A 15789-nucleotide genomic window follows, 5' to 3' on the forward strand; every position below is an offset into this window, starting at 1 on the left:
TCCACGCGGTACATTTCAAAGGTGTCGGTCAAGAACATGATCCTCTAATCGTTATCACTGTTTATTTAAACATTGATTACGCAGAACTACCGGTTAGGTTCATACACGTGTCCCCTTTTTAATTCCCCCCTTGCCCCGCCCCGGTCGCGTGAAATCGTCTCCGGTTAGACCCCCCGTGAGACCCGAAATTTCCCCCCTTCCCCCCACGCGGCACATTTCAAAGGTGTCAAATTTATTTAAACATCGGTCAAAAACATGGTCCTCAAATCGTTATCACTGTTTATATAAACATTGATTACGCAGAACTACCGGTTAGGTTTACACGTGTGCCCCCGTTTTAAGCCCCCTCCCCCTCCTCCACCCGGTTTGGTCCACCCGCGGGACCTTATCGCCGGTTAGGTCCCCCCGCGCGACCCGAAATATCCCCCCCCCCTTCCCCGCCCTCCCTGAGATCCCCGAGTTTGAACCGGCCACTACATTCTACTGAAACTACTTATTTATCCTATTAGTACTTTATGTCTGAACTGAACTACTGTATCCCTCAGTACTTCAGTATTTTACCATTACATATGCAAGTATTGAAGTACTTGCACCAGTACTTCAGATTCCAGATAAAATTACTAAAATTACTAGCTATTACTCATAGGTCAGTAGTCGAACTATTAGAGTACAAGAGTGAAACACTAATCACCAGTAATAAATTACAATACTTCAGTAATAAATTATTGACCAACCAGTAATACTTTTCTATAAGGGATGCTGCAAGAGTGGCGGCAAGAGTAGTAGCAACCGCAGCAGCAGCAGCAGATTGGCCACCTTCAACAAGCGGTCAATCTGCTTTTGCAGGAACGGCTGCAACAACAGCAGCCGGAACAAGAACAGCAGCAGGAGCAACCACAGCAGCAGGCGCAGCATGCACAACAGCAGCAGCAAAAATAATAGTAATACTTATTACAATATTTATATGTAAATATGTATATATATATATATATATATATATATATATATATATATTACATTGATTTTTACATATATATATATATATATATATATATGAAATTTTATTTTTACATTGATTTATATTTATTTTCAGTTCGTCAAAACAGTCATGGTGCAAGACGTTCTCGTGCCCGCTGGTACCGTCAACGCAGGATTTTTAGAAGTAGAGGTGAGAGAGAAAGAGGAGGAGGCCGAAGAGGCAGGGGTGCTGGCGGTAGGGGTCAAGGACAATAATTATAAATAAATATTACAATAAATAAATTATACGAAAATAAATATAAATGACTGTCCTTTTATTTTTATCCTATACACGTATATGTATGTACTTCTTTATAAGGACATTGGTCGAAAGAGTGCATGTGCAAAATATTTTGTCCGTAAGGACATCGTTCAAAAAGAACGAACGTGTAAAAATCATATAAAGTTAAGCACGCAACATACACACACACACACACACACACACACACACACACACACTGAGGGAAATGTAAAAAATTTATTTTAAAAGTGATATTTAATCAGTTACATTATTTTGCAATGTTAACTAATTCCAACTATTTTATGCAACTAGTTAATACTGTAAAACAATGTAGCTGATTAAATATTGCTTATAATTCTTATTACTTTCAAGTATAGATAAGAATTTTTTACATTTTTCTCCTGATGGAAGAGAACCCATCTTCTCGCACTTTCCGTTGAGCAACACTATGTACTACGTTTGTGTAAATAAATATTTATATAAAATAAAGTAAATGTAAGAAAACAGATTATACAAAAAAAATAATTTTGGTAATAGTTGTATTTATTTCATATAAAAAGTGAGCATAATTTTTTGTTACGTGATACATTTTAAATAAAAAACGCGCATGGTGGTCAAGAGTGGACAGAAATATTAACACATTTTATTTGCTGTATTAAGTACTGAATATTGTAATCGCCTGAATTCGACTGAAGAATCTCGAGATTCGAAATCATGTTACAGCAACAGTAACTGCCATATGTGACTTCAGATCTGCAGTTGTCGAATTGGCGATGAAACGTGTAACATTCCCCGATAGGACAACATGTATTAAATTATATGACGAAATCTTGCATAAAAATTGTAATCATCAATTGTGTAAATATATTTAAAAAAATAGATGTACAAATATTAATCTTTTATAAAATATTGATAACTATTCAATTAATTTTGAAATAGTATTTCGATAAAAGTATAACGATATGCGAATTATCTTAGTGATATGTTTGCAAAATTAAATTTTGAAAGAAATAATCCAAAAAGGGAAAGAATTAATCCAAATAAAGATTTACCAAAATGCACAATTATTTCTAAATTATGATGTAGAAATATTGCAGTATGAAATATTACACATTCAGCATGGTAACATTTTAATTAAAGAATCAAACGATTTTTCAAATAATTGTGAAACATTCATATCACGATTTCAGACTTATTTTATTTGTGACAAATATTCCTGAGATGCTATTTTGACAAAACTGCTTCTAATTGTAATAATTTATTATCATCTTAGTGCATTCATTATGAATGTTAAGGTTCTATGGATATTTATTTAACAATTGGCATTATGTTAATATACGTGCAATACGTCCGTTGCATGTACGCAACCGTTACAAACACCGCAGGTCGGTGTTCAACTGACAAAATGCGCAGAGAGATATATAAAAAAGGGTTGAACACAATAGCCTAGAGATGGCATCCGTATCTTAGAACCATCAGGCCACTAGGCTCAGGCACGAGAGTCCAAATTCTAAATAGTTTCAACACTCTCTCCAGAATTTGACTCTCTCACTCTCACATTCATTCTGTCTCGCAGGTATTCAAATCTGACACGCGCCAAAAGTTTTGTCAGAATATCAGCTACCTGGTCCTCGCTTTTAACATATGTCACGTTTACAATATTCTTTTCACACATGTCACGTATGAAACAATATCTAACGTGAACATGTTTGGTTCTCTTATGGAACTCGGGATTCTTTGCGAGTCTCATAGCACCCTGATTGTCTATCCGCAAGTCGACCGGCATTCTATGCTCGTACCCGATATCGGTCAGCAATTTTTGCAACCACACGATATCCTTCACTGTTTCACTCGCCGCTATAAATTCAGATTCAGTGGTGCTTAGAGCAACACAATCCTGTCTACGTGAGGACCAAATCACTGGACCCCCAGCTAGAAAACTCATGCAACCACTCATCGACTTGCGCGTTTCAGAGTCTCCGGCATAATCCGCGTCACTATAGCTCACAGGCACATCGAATTTGTTTTTTCGATACATTATGCCTACGCTTTTCGTACCCGATAGATAACGTAAAATTTTCTTCACCGCATCCCAGCACGCTTTATTGTAGTTTGACAAGAACCGACTTACAAAACTCGTCGCGAATGCAATGTCAGGTCGACTAACAACCGCTATAAACATTATCGATCCTACTACCTCGCGATATGGAATTTTAGAAGAATCATTCGTATCTCCGCCGTGAACACTGTCTATCGAAGCCTTATCGATCGGTATGCTCACATTCTTGCACTCATTCATTCCAAATTTATCCAACATTTTCTCAATGTATTTTTCTTGATTTACAAACACAATTCCATTCTTAGAGTCTCTATATATTTGCATCCCGCAAAAATTACTCACGTCTAGAATCTTTATGGTTACAAAATCACTCAAAGCCTTAATCGTATATTCTATAGCGTCACTGTTTTTCGATAAAATTAACCCATCATCTACATACAGAGCTAAAATCACCGCACTGCCCTTGACGCGACCATTGAACACACACGGATCTGCTTGGCTTTTCACAAATTCGAAATTACACAGGAATTCGTTGAACGTCTCGTTCCAGCATCTCGACGCTTGCTTCAGCCCGTAGAGCGATTTTTTCAATTTCAGGACGCAGTCCTTCTCGTCGTCCTCGACTTTGAGACCATCTGGAATCTTCATGTAAATATTCTCCTTCAACCTTCCATTCAAAAAGGCCGTTTTGACATCGAATTGTACTAATTCAAGATCGTGCTGTGCCACCATCGCCAGCAACACCCGCAACGAGTCGTAACGTACCACCGGTGAAAACGTCTCATTGTAATCTATTCCCGGTGTCTGCATAAAACCTCGTGCGACAAGACGAGCCTTGTAACGCCGGCCGTCCTTTAAATCTTGGACCTTGAAAACCCATTTGGATGTTATCGTCTTCTGCCCAACATCTTTCACGATTTTCCACGTACCATTTTCTTCATGTGCATGTAGTTCTTCTTCTACTGCTCTCTCCCATTTCTCACTGTCTGGCCCCGTCATAGCTTCGACGAATGTTCTCGGCTCCTCAATCGCTGCCCAACACGCCTCATAGCGAACCGGTCCTCTGCGTTCCCGTTGCGAACGCCGTACACCTTCACTCGCTACTTCCTCAATCAAGAGCTTATGCGCCTTCTTAGCCTGTTCGTCTTCAATCATCGGAAGCTCTTTTAGCATAGTTGCTCCTTGAACTTCTTGTTCCATCATAGGACCAACATCCTCTTTAATCGGAATTTTTACTTGTACTTCCGCCGCCTCCTTGTCGCTCACTGGAACATCTTTCTCGTGTATCGTCACGTCTTTCGACTCCTTGATAGTTCTCGTTGTTGGCAGATACACTCTTGCGTTCCCTGATTCGCCTTGAAAACCTACAAAGATCCCCTTTTGAGCTTTTGAGTCAAATTTCTTACGGAATAAACCTGGAACATGTATATATGCATCGGAACCGAACGTTTTCAATTTCGATAAATCTGGTGTCTTTCCAGTCCACATCTCGTAAGGTGACACATCTCTGTCCTTCCGATTAGCAATACGATTGAGAATATATACTGCATAAGCCGTTGCTTCTGCCCACAAGATCTTCGGTAGATTTTTTGCGTGGAGAAGAGTACGCGCGCACTCGACAATCGTCCGATTATCACGCTCCGCCTTGCCATTTTGCTCAGGAGTAAACGGTGCTGTCACTTCATGCTCAATACCTTTCTTCTCCAAGTATCTTTTCATTTCATTGTTGACGTATTCGCGACCTCGGTCCGTTCGAAGTACTTTAATAGATCTTCCAAAGCGATTTCGCACCGCAGCTTCAAATATTTTAAATTTTTCAAATACATCAGATTTATTTTGCATAAAGCATCACGCGAAAGTCAGTAGCATCGTCTTTAAAAATACCAACGCGATCGACCAATTGACTCAATTTCCACTGGTCCCACCAAATCACTGTGTATGACCTCACCTGGTTTAGTATCACGTCCAACCTCGGTCAATTTGTATGATTTTCGATGCATCTTTCCCATTTGACATGGTTCACAAAAGAATGACTTTACCTCCTTGAGATTGACCGACGGCAATAATTTGTGTTTGACCATCCTCTCAATAGTCCCAACGTTCATATGCCCGAGTCTCTCGTGTAACGTCTTTAAATTTGAATTACACTCTGCAGCATTCGCCTCGCTGCAAGGAATAGTCTTAAATGCTAAGCAATACACATTATTCGACGCTTTCACACCCTCAGCTACCTTAACGCCATTGTGCATTAGTTCCGCTTTCCTTTCCGTGAGAGTCACACATATGTTTTTGTCCGTTAAGCGTCCCACAGACAAAAGGTTCCTACGCAAAGTCGGCACAAAAAACACATTATCGATGCGAGCCTTTTCGTATTTTCCATCGACGCATTTCATTATTTCGACGTAGCCATATCCCTTCGCAGGACAAATTCCATCGTTGCCCACCTTTATGCTTTCAAGTGCTCCATCTTTATAGTCTCTGATCCACTCTCGACGAAACGTGGAATGTAGTGATGCACAACTGTCCAAAAACCACGTGTCTTCCGACGCCATATTCTCATGATCAAACATGGCCGGGAACGCGAACGCGCACGCTGCACCAGAGCCACTCGATGCACTACCGGAAGCACCGCCATTTTCAGCAGGCTTCTTCTTCGGTTTCGTCGGACATTCCCATGCGAAATGTCCCTTTTCAGAGCATCGGAAACATCTAGCATTTCCTTTCTTCTCGGCTTTCTTGAATTGCTTGCCCTTATTCCCGCCTTTATTTTCCGCGTTGCCCCTCGTGCCTTTCGCTGGATTGACCACCATAGCAGCGAGCCCTTCACTGATTTGTTCCTCCTTGAGTACATTCTTTTCTTCTTGTAGTAATTTATCAAGCAAATTTGAGATGGTCTGCGCACTCTCCGGAACATTGGCCCATGTGGTCTTAAAAGCACGATATTTCGACGGTAGCGTCGACGTAATTTTGGCCATGATCGTGTCGTCGTCGATCTCCTTCCCGATATCACGTAGCCGGAAGGCACGATTTTGCACACGCGCCACGTGCTGCGCCATAGTGCAGCCCGGCTCCATCGCGTACCCATGAAAATCCTCTAATAACGATACCTTGTTCGTTGATGATCGCTGTTCGTGGATCGTCGATAATTTCTTCCACATATCATGAGCAGTATCACACACTGTAAGATACTCCATTTGTATCTCGTCACACGCCGTAATTATGAGGAAGCGCGCCTTTGCGTCCCTCTTCTTCCAGGCCACGCGCTCGGCATTTCTCGCCGCCGCATTCGCGCCTGTAGCTTCTTCAGGAAGCATCTCACTTCCCTCGACAATAGCCGATAAATCATTGTAATCGAACAATGTTTTCATTTGAAATTTCCACGGTTGGAAATTCGTACCGTTGAACTTCACGATGTTACGTAGCGAAATCTCATCACTAGCCATCTTGAGCTCGACCACGTGTTTCACACGACGCGTACGCAGGAAAAATGTTTAATTTTATCCAAAATACAACGCAAAATGCCAATTGTTCACAAAATATTATGCACTCACGCGCCCTGGGCCCATAACCTGTTAAGGTTCTATGGATATTTATTTAACAATTGGCATTATGTTAATATACGTGCAATACGTCCGTTGCATGTACGCAACCGTTACAAACGCAGGTCGGTGTTCAACTGACAAAATGCGCAGAGAGATACATAAAAAAGGGTTGAACACAATAGCCTAGAGATGGCATCCGTATCTTAGAACCATCAGGCCACTAGGCTCAGGCACGAGAGTCCAAATTCTAAATAGTTTCAACAATGAATCATTATTCATAATTTTATAATTATTTTGATACCGTTTGGTCCTTTATTTAATATGTCACCGGGCTAAATATGTGTAATATATATGAGTTATATATTTCATATTGCAATATTTCTACATTGTAATTTAGAAATAATTAAGATTTTTGTTAACATGTATATGGATTAATTATATTTATAATATTAGAACGGTCAAATTAACGAGCACAATTAAATAAGCAATTTGATTACAATTTGAGTTACAATAATATAATTAGTTAAGTAATACACTTAATTAGGGACGATGTTTCGGCTTTACTTAGCCTTCATCAGCCTATAAAGTACATATATGTAGTAATTAAAAGTTTCATTTTGTTTCAATTATCTGAAGATTACAGTTTTCCCTAAATTCTCTTTTTTTATAAAAAAAACATCGTGTGTCGCATACCGTCTGTGATTCTTTAGATGGTGAAAGGGCAATCGTGCATCCGATGTTTGTGTGTGTGTGCGTGCGTGCGTGCGTGCGTGCGTGCGTGCGTGTGTGTGTGTCCAAGTGTTGAATCCTCTCAGCAGTACTGACTTTTTTCCCCCTCCCTTTGCATGAGGGAAACTCACGACATGATGAAAACTCACTCGCGGCTCCATATGCAAGTTATTTTTCAAACGTAGTATTTGCCGCGTTTGTTCTCTATATTATTGTAACTCAAATTGTAATCAAATTGCTTATTTAATTGTGCTCGTTAATTTGACCGTTCTAATATTATACTTATTGTTTATTCAAAATACGAGCGTTTTCCTAAGATTTTTATTATTTAATTATATTTATAAATGTTTCATGCATAATATAGCTATATATTTTTTCAATTTCTTTCTACACTGAGAAAAAAATTTACTAAAAAAGAAAAAATTTTTTTTAACTTTAGTAAACCATGTGTTTGTAGAGCACTGTGAACGCATTTTTTAAAAATAAGGAATTGTATTTGCTAATTTAAAGAACGCAATTCTTGTTTTTAGTAAATCATTCACTAATTATCAATTTTATTTTATACAATACAGTAAATGTTTATTAAAATGTAAATTTTATTTTTTATAAATTAGTAATTTTCTAATTAATTTAAGAAAATAATTTTTCTATTAAAAACTGAATCATTTTTTATAAGAAATAATTTTTCAATACAGTCAATATCCATTAAAATTAAAATTTTATTTTTTATAACTTAGCAATTTTTCAATAATATTCAATTTGAACTTATTTAATTTTACAAAAGTAATTTTTCTATTAAGTAAATCATTCATAACTTGTAAGAAATTATTTCTTCAATACAGTCAATATTTATTCAAATATAAATTTTATTTTTTATAATTTAGCAATTTTTCAATAATATTAAATTTCAATTTATTCAATTTTACAAAAGTAATTTTTCTATTGAGTAGATCATTCATAATTTGTAAGAAATAACTTCTTTAATACAATAAATATTTATTCAAATATAAATTTTATTTTTTGTAATTAACCAATTTTTTAATAATATTAAAGTTCAATTTATTTAATTTAAAAAAATAATTTTTCTATTAAGTAAATGAATCATAACATATAAGAGTTAGTTTGTTCAATATAGTTAACATTTATTAAAATATAAATTTTATTTTTTATAAATTAGTGATTTTCCTAATAATTCAAGAAAATAATTTTTTTATTAAATAAATGATTTATTTATTATAAGAATTAGTTTCTTTAATATACTCAATATTTATTAAAATATAAATTTTATTTTTCTTAATTTATTAATTTTTCAATTATATTTATTTAATTTTAAAAAAGATTTGTTCTATTAAGTAAATTATTCATAACTTGTAAGAAATAGTTTGTTTAATATAGTCAACATTTATCAAAATATAAATATTTTTTTATATTTGAGCGATTTTCCAATATTTACTTAATTTTAAAAAATAAGTTCTTCTTAAGTAAATCGTTCATAACTTTTACAAATATTTTTTACAATGTATATATGCTGTTATATTAGTTTCTCTTTCCTAATAGTCATTTTAAATAAAAATAGAAAAATGTTTACTTGAAAATCTTTTTCTTATATACAAGCAACGTATTCAAAAATTAAAAAAAACTTTTAATTAATGTTTGAATATTTCGTTAAAAATTTTAAAAATCCTCACATTTAGATTTTGTTTTTCATTTTAATTATAACTATCTATATTAAAGACAGAAATAATTTCAAGTAAAAAATAATTTTGAATTGAAAACACATTTTCTTTCAATTTAAATATTTTTTTATAAAAAATTTATTCTTTACTAATTGTAATTTATTTTAAATAAAAGTCTTCTTATATGTATACACTCATTTGAATAATAAAGTGTATAATTATTTTTTAATATTTAATGAAACTCAAACATTAATTAAAAATTTTTTAAATTATCGAAATTTTAAATTATGTTGCTTGTATATAAACATAAATCTAAGATTTCTAAGTAAATATTTTCTTATTTTTATTTAAAATCATTATTAAAAAGATAGAAACTCATACAGTAGCACATATATATTTACTACATTGTAGTAAATATTTTTAAAAGTTATGAATAATTTATTTAACAGAAAATTATTTCTTAAAATTAAATAAATATTATTAGAAAACCGTTAAAATATAAAAATAAAATTTATATTCTAATGAGTATTGACTATATTAAACAAACTACTTCTTACAAGTTAGGAATAATTTACTCAATAGAAAAATTATTTTTTTCAATAAAATTAGAAGTGCGTTCGATGATGATTGCGAGTCATTATTCACGAGCTTGCGTAGTAATCATCAGAAATGACAGACGTCACAATTACAATGGAGAAGTAAAGAGAAGCACGACTGTCTTTTATATTATAATTTCATCAATAAGTTAAAAATATGGTCATACAAATGGTCAGTATTTACCATGTACTGTCACTTTGAATTCTGTCATAATCATCGACATACAGAATGGACTGCTGATGACCGTGGTGGGGGTAGAAAGACACATAGAGTGAGAGGCAGACAATACGAAGAACGTTCGTTCTCTGTCTACTAAGTTTGATTGGTTGTTGTGGCCCCAGCAACCAATCAGACTTAGTAGACAGAGAACGAACGTTCTTCGTATTGTCTGCCTCTCACTCTATGTGTCTTTCTACCCCCACCACGGTCATCAGTCCATTCTGTATGTCGATGGTCATAATCGATTACCACAACAGTCTGTTCACAGTGACTTGCAATTGTGATTATTTGATATACCTCTAACTTCAGTGAAAAGAAAACATGTTTAAATGAATACATTCACACTGTAAGGGAAATAAGGGTTATAACAATATAAGACATTTTTATATTACTATTAATAATATATTTAAATTTCAAATAAGTTTTCACAAAATATATAATTTTCATTATTTTGAAAGTAAACATGGTAATCGACTAAATCTTTCTGCTTTATACAAAAGAATTGGTTCTGTTCGGATATCTTATATGCACTCTTATGTGGATTAAAGTTTAAAATAGAAAGGTTTTCTAACAGAAAGAATATTTCTTTGCTTTGATTTAAAATAATATGACGAATTTTTCCAAATGAACGATCGTAGATATTTGTACGAGGTGTGTTCAAAAAGTATCGCGAATTTTGTGTTTTTTCAAAAATTATTTATTTATTCATGAATATCTATTTTGTCCCCTTCAAAGTAATCCCCATGAGATATTATACACTTGTGCCAACGGTTTTTCCAATCTTCGAAGCACTTCAAAAAATCATTTTTTTTATCTTGTTCAGCTCCTCCTTCGATGCCGTCTTTATCTCGTCAAGCGTAGCGTAACGTCGTCCTTTCATGGGCCTCTTCAGTTTAGGGAACAAGAAAAAGTCACAGGGGGCCAGATCTGGGGAATACGGTGGCTGCGGCATCATTAGTGTGTTGTTTTTGGCCAAAAAGTCGCGCACAAGCAACGATGTGTGAGCAGGGCGTTTGGTACGAATTTCGCGGCGACCCGTCTCATGCCCAAATCATTGATAAAAATCGAATGGCACGAGCCAATCGATATGTTTAGGTCCTCAGCAACTTCTCTAACGGTGATTCGACGATTGGCCAATACCATTTTCTCCACTTCATTAATTTTTTCGTCTGTTGTTGAAGTGCTCGGGCGTCCGGCACGCTCTTCGTCGTTCACATCTTCTCGGCCTTCTGAGAACATTTTGTACCACCGATAAACGTTGCTTCGGTCCAAGGTAGCTTCTCCGTATGCCACAGTCAACATTCGGAATGCATTCGCGCACTTAATTTCGTTTTTCACACAAAATTTGATACAGGTTCTTTGATCCATTTTTTTGAATAGGTAAAAATCGAAGACGATCCAAAACACGTGCAAGCAAAGCAGCTGTCAACAATTAAGTGAACATTCAAAATGGCCGAGCTTGTCGGCATAAGTGAGAGACATGAGTACCAACATAACGCCACAGTAAGATCGAAATTCGAATATACGTAACCCGCGAAAATTCAAAATTCGCGATACTTTTTGAACACACCTCGTACATATAATATTATTGATTTCATATTGTGTACTATTAATTGTAGCCCAAGATACTGTATTTAAGTCATTATGAGATATTATTTCTGAATGTACAGGAACACTGGATTTCATATCAAGATATTCTGGTAACTCAGTAAATTTAATTATTTTAGTATCATGTTGCAAACGATTTGAAAACCCGTTTGCGCAAACAAATCGATGACAAAGTTTTAGCTGATGTTTGAGAGCAAGCGTGTAGGAAGGATTTGACTGTGAAGTAATAACTTTTGCATAATGTTTCAATTGTCGATGTTTTGCTTCAAAACGAAGAGATGACATTAGTGGTCCATATTTTTTCATAATTCTTGCATAATGTAATAGATTATGATATTTAGGTTTAAATGCTATTGTCACGTCCGCGACGTTGCGAGTATAAATTTTTTCGACACCGGTATAAAACAGACGGGCAAGCCGGCATTCGCTAACAAATCTAACTGTCAAGTCACATCCTGTTCGTAACATTTTCCAGCGCCGAATAGTCGCGGCAGAATGATCTGCACGCACGGCCAGTAAGTCATAAAATCATAGACTAATGTCTATTTAACATTTCCCAGCGCCGGATAGTCGCGGCAGAGCGATCTGCACGCACGGCCAGTAAGTCGTAAAATCATATATAACATTTTCCAGTGACGGAAGGTTGCTAGAGGAAAACTGCGCCTACGACACTCGAAAAGTAATAAAATCTCAATCCAACATTTTCCAGCGCCGGATGGTCGCGGCGGAGAAGTCCGCTCGCACGGCACTTGAAAGACACCGCGACAGAGAAATCTGTCGCGCGACCGTTAAAGTCATAAAATCGTGAACTGACATTTCCCTGACATTTCTCAGTGCCGGATGGTCGCGGCGGAGAAGTCCGCACGGCACTTGAACTTGAGTTTCCTCATTTAAGAAATCTGAGTGGTGGTTGCATCAGCAGCAACCCCCACTAAGGGTACCGACTTGCCGCGCTTTTCTCAGAGCTTTGTCTCAAAAATCCTATAAATAGAGATGCAGCCCGCGACGCAGCGCAGTTCGAACTCGAGAGTAGAGATCAGGGCTAGTGTAGCCAGGACGGTTCCGTGTCACAATTGTAGCGACCGAGTTCCTCTGAGCTACTAGTTCGCGCTAATCCAAACGAGTCACTCTAATTCCAATCTTAATTCTAATTCGAATTCAAACTCTAACTCAAATCCTAAATCGAGACACATCTTAATTCCAATTCTAATTCTAATTCTAAGTCTAACTCTAAATCCACCGCTATTTTTACTGTAAGCTTAATTTCAATGTAATCGTAGTTTAAATTGTGCTTTATATCGTAGTAATAAAAGGGTAGTCCATACACAAATGCTTTTCGCTTAATTTCCACGCTTAACCTCCTCCGCTTCCATGCATGCAACACCGCGACGCGAGTGTAGTGCATAAACAGAAGCATCACGATCGAGGCCCGAGGACAGCCGGACAGCCAGAAGAACGAGGACGATCATCACCTGACCAGAGCGGCCACCAAGGCATAGGCAACAGTTCCAACAGCAACCGCCATACCAAAGCTAAGTCGCAACGTCCAACAAAGCATGTCACATAACGCGTACTTCTCAACTCAAGCCCCATATTTCAATTGGCTTAACTCCGCGTTGTGTAGCCTGGCCACCTTCCATCAACACCAGATTAACCACACCATCATTTGCGACGGGTGCCGAAATAATCTCCCCCTTCGCGACCGCGTATTTTTCAACTCAGTCACGCGTCACTACTTAATTGTCGGCGGGGACGAAGAAGCCATACGCTGCTCGTTCTGCAATCGTTTAATCTCATTTCCGGAGACCGCGGTGGACTGCGTCGAGTGCTACGAAGCACTGAACGACCTCGCGCGTCATTTGTACGACTCGGAAAACAAGCCATACCTTAACACCGAGCCTACCATAATAGAGATCGAAGAGACGTGCACATGTTTATGCCCTGAAGAGTAAAACGTATACGGTAAATTAGAGTATGTGCCCACAGCAGCGCATTGCCATTTTCTCGGTCCGTACCCAACGCGAAGCGAATCGCTCGTTCGGTATATGGTTACGCAGTCCTCAGTGTGTAACCTCTCTGTATTTTCGCAACGACGACGAGTCAACAGTATTATGCCTCGAGTGTAAAAGCAAACACTCAAGCTTTAAGGAAGAAAATTACCTCGGGGTAATTACCCACTGTATCTATCTCGGCCATCCATACAATCCGCAAAGGTGCGATTCTTGCCGCGCGCCCGTGGCTGCCCGCCGTCACCCTCTCGATTGTGACCGTTGCCCCCACGAGTTGGAAGAATTCGTAACTTATTTAATCCGGGAGGGAGACAGTCCCTGGAACGATTCCGACGCTACCATACTCGCGCTCTCGCGGCACCCCTTCTAAAGTTATAAAACTCCCCTCACTAGGCCATCGATCGCGGAAAATCGGGCCCGTCCGCCGGTAAATCCGGCCACGCGATCCGCTCCTGGGCTGTGGAGCCCCCGAAGCTTAGGCTTCGAAACAGCCAGTTTCGCCGAAACGCGCGTATTCCGCTCAACGGCGACCGCGCTCGGTCGGGACGTAACACTATATTAAATAATTGTTTATGTAAAGATAAATATTTAGTTACAGCAAGATGAAATAAATCAATACATTCAAAAGTAAGGACATGCGAACATGAAATATATACTATCTTTTTTAGAAGCAAAAACAATTGTCAATGTACGTTTTTTTTTGGGACAAAATCACTAATCATTACTGACAAATTGTTGATCAAATAATACATTTCAGAAGCTGTTATAATAATTTTTTCGGTTTTAATAGATTCAGAATTAAACGGTGAAGGTACATTCTCATGATATGAATTAATACAGTGTAATAGTCTTTCATTGAAAATTTCTAAAGTGAAAAATTGTTTCGTATAGATAAAATTATTTAATATTTTAGAAAGATCATATTTACAAACGCTCTCTAGTAAATCATGCATTGGATCCATAGATAAGTTTTCTAAAATGTGAAAATTAGGAATCGTATTAAAAATGCATGCTTCTTTTATTCCAAATGTAGAGTTTATGACACAATTAAAATAATCGTCTTTTGTTGTAATATATTCTTTTTTTTCATTAACAAAACTTTGTGCCTCTTTTTTGGTGACTGTACAAACTCGACAATAATATTGAGTATTAAATCCTTTTGAAAAACCAAGAACTGTGTTTAGGCCTAAATTATCTCCAACAATAAACATTAAGCGAAAGAATATTCTTATCTCTTTATTGACATTTATAGTTACTCCATTAGTACTTAGGTCAATTATCTGATCAACAACATGTGAAAAGATTTTATTTCCCAATTTTTTGTGATCTTGATAGTTATGGAGTTGCATAAGCAAAATATTATCAAGATTGCTATTATATTCAGGAGGTAAACTAAGTAGACTTAAATAAACTGCACCTAATTTATGATTCGATTTATGCGATCCTAACGAATTATTGATTTCAAAATCATCAAAAAATATTGCAATTGGTAAACAAAATTCATTCTTTTGTAATTCTGTAAAGTTCCACATTTCGCCATGATAAATCGAAGTTAACAATATAGTATTATTTTTGCATTCGTCAATATATTTTACAATATTAGCAAAAATGTTAGGCAATTCTAAAAACTTTTTCAAAACAAGTTTTATAGGAATTAGAGTAATTGTTTTATATTGCACAACCAATTGTTTCTTTAATTTTTTCCTTTTTGGAATTAAAAAAGAATGAATTGTTATTTTTGATGGTTTTATTAAACAACGACTATCACATAAAAATTTTAAAGTTTAACGCTCAGTTTTAAATTTTTGAAAGCTGTTTTTCATAATATTTAAATAATTACATACATTATTCATATTGCCAAATTTTTTTTCTAATATTTCAAAACTATCTGACAAATAAGTATATAGAATTTCATTAATAATTTTATGAACGTTCTTCCTATTCAAATTTTCGAAAGAATATAATCTTGTAATTAGAGATACAGTTATATTTAATATTTCAGAACTGAAATTTTCAAGAGAAACGTTATAGTCTTCTCTTTTATTTATTATAGGTTTTAAACTTGCAGTATAGTCTACTAGATTTACGTCCT

This window comes from Solenopsis invicta, chromosome 13 (assembly GCF_016802725.1).
Source record: "Solenopsis invicta isolate M01_SB chromosome 13, UNIL_Sinv_3.0, whole genome shotgun sequence".
Lineage (NCBI taxonomy): Eukaryota > Metazoa > Arthropoda > Insecta > Hymenoptera > Formicidae > Solenopsis > Solenopsis invicta.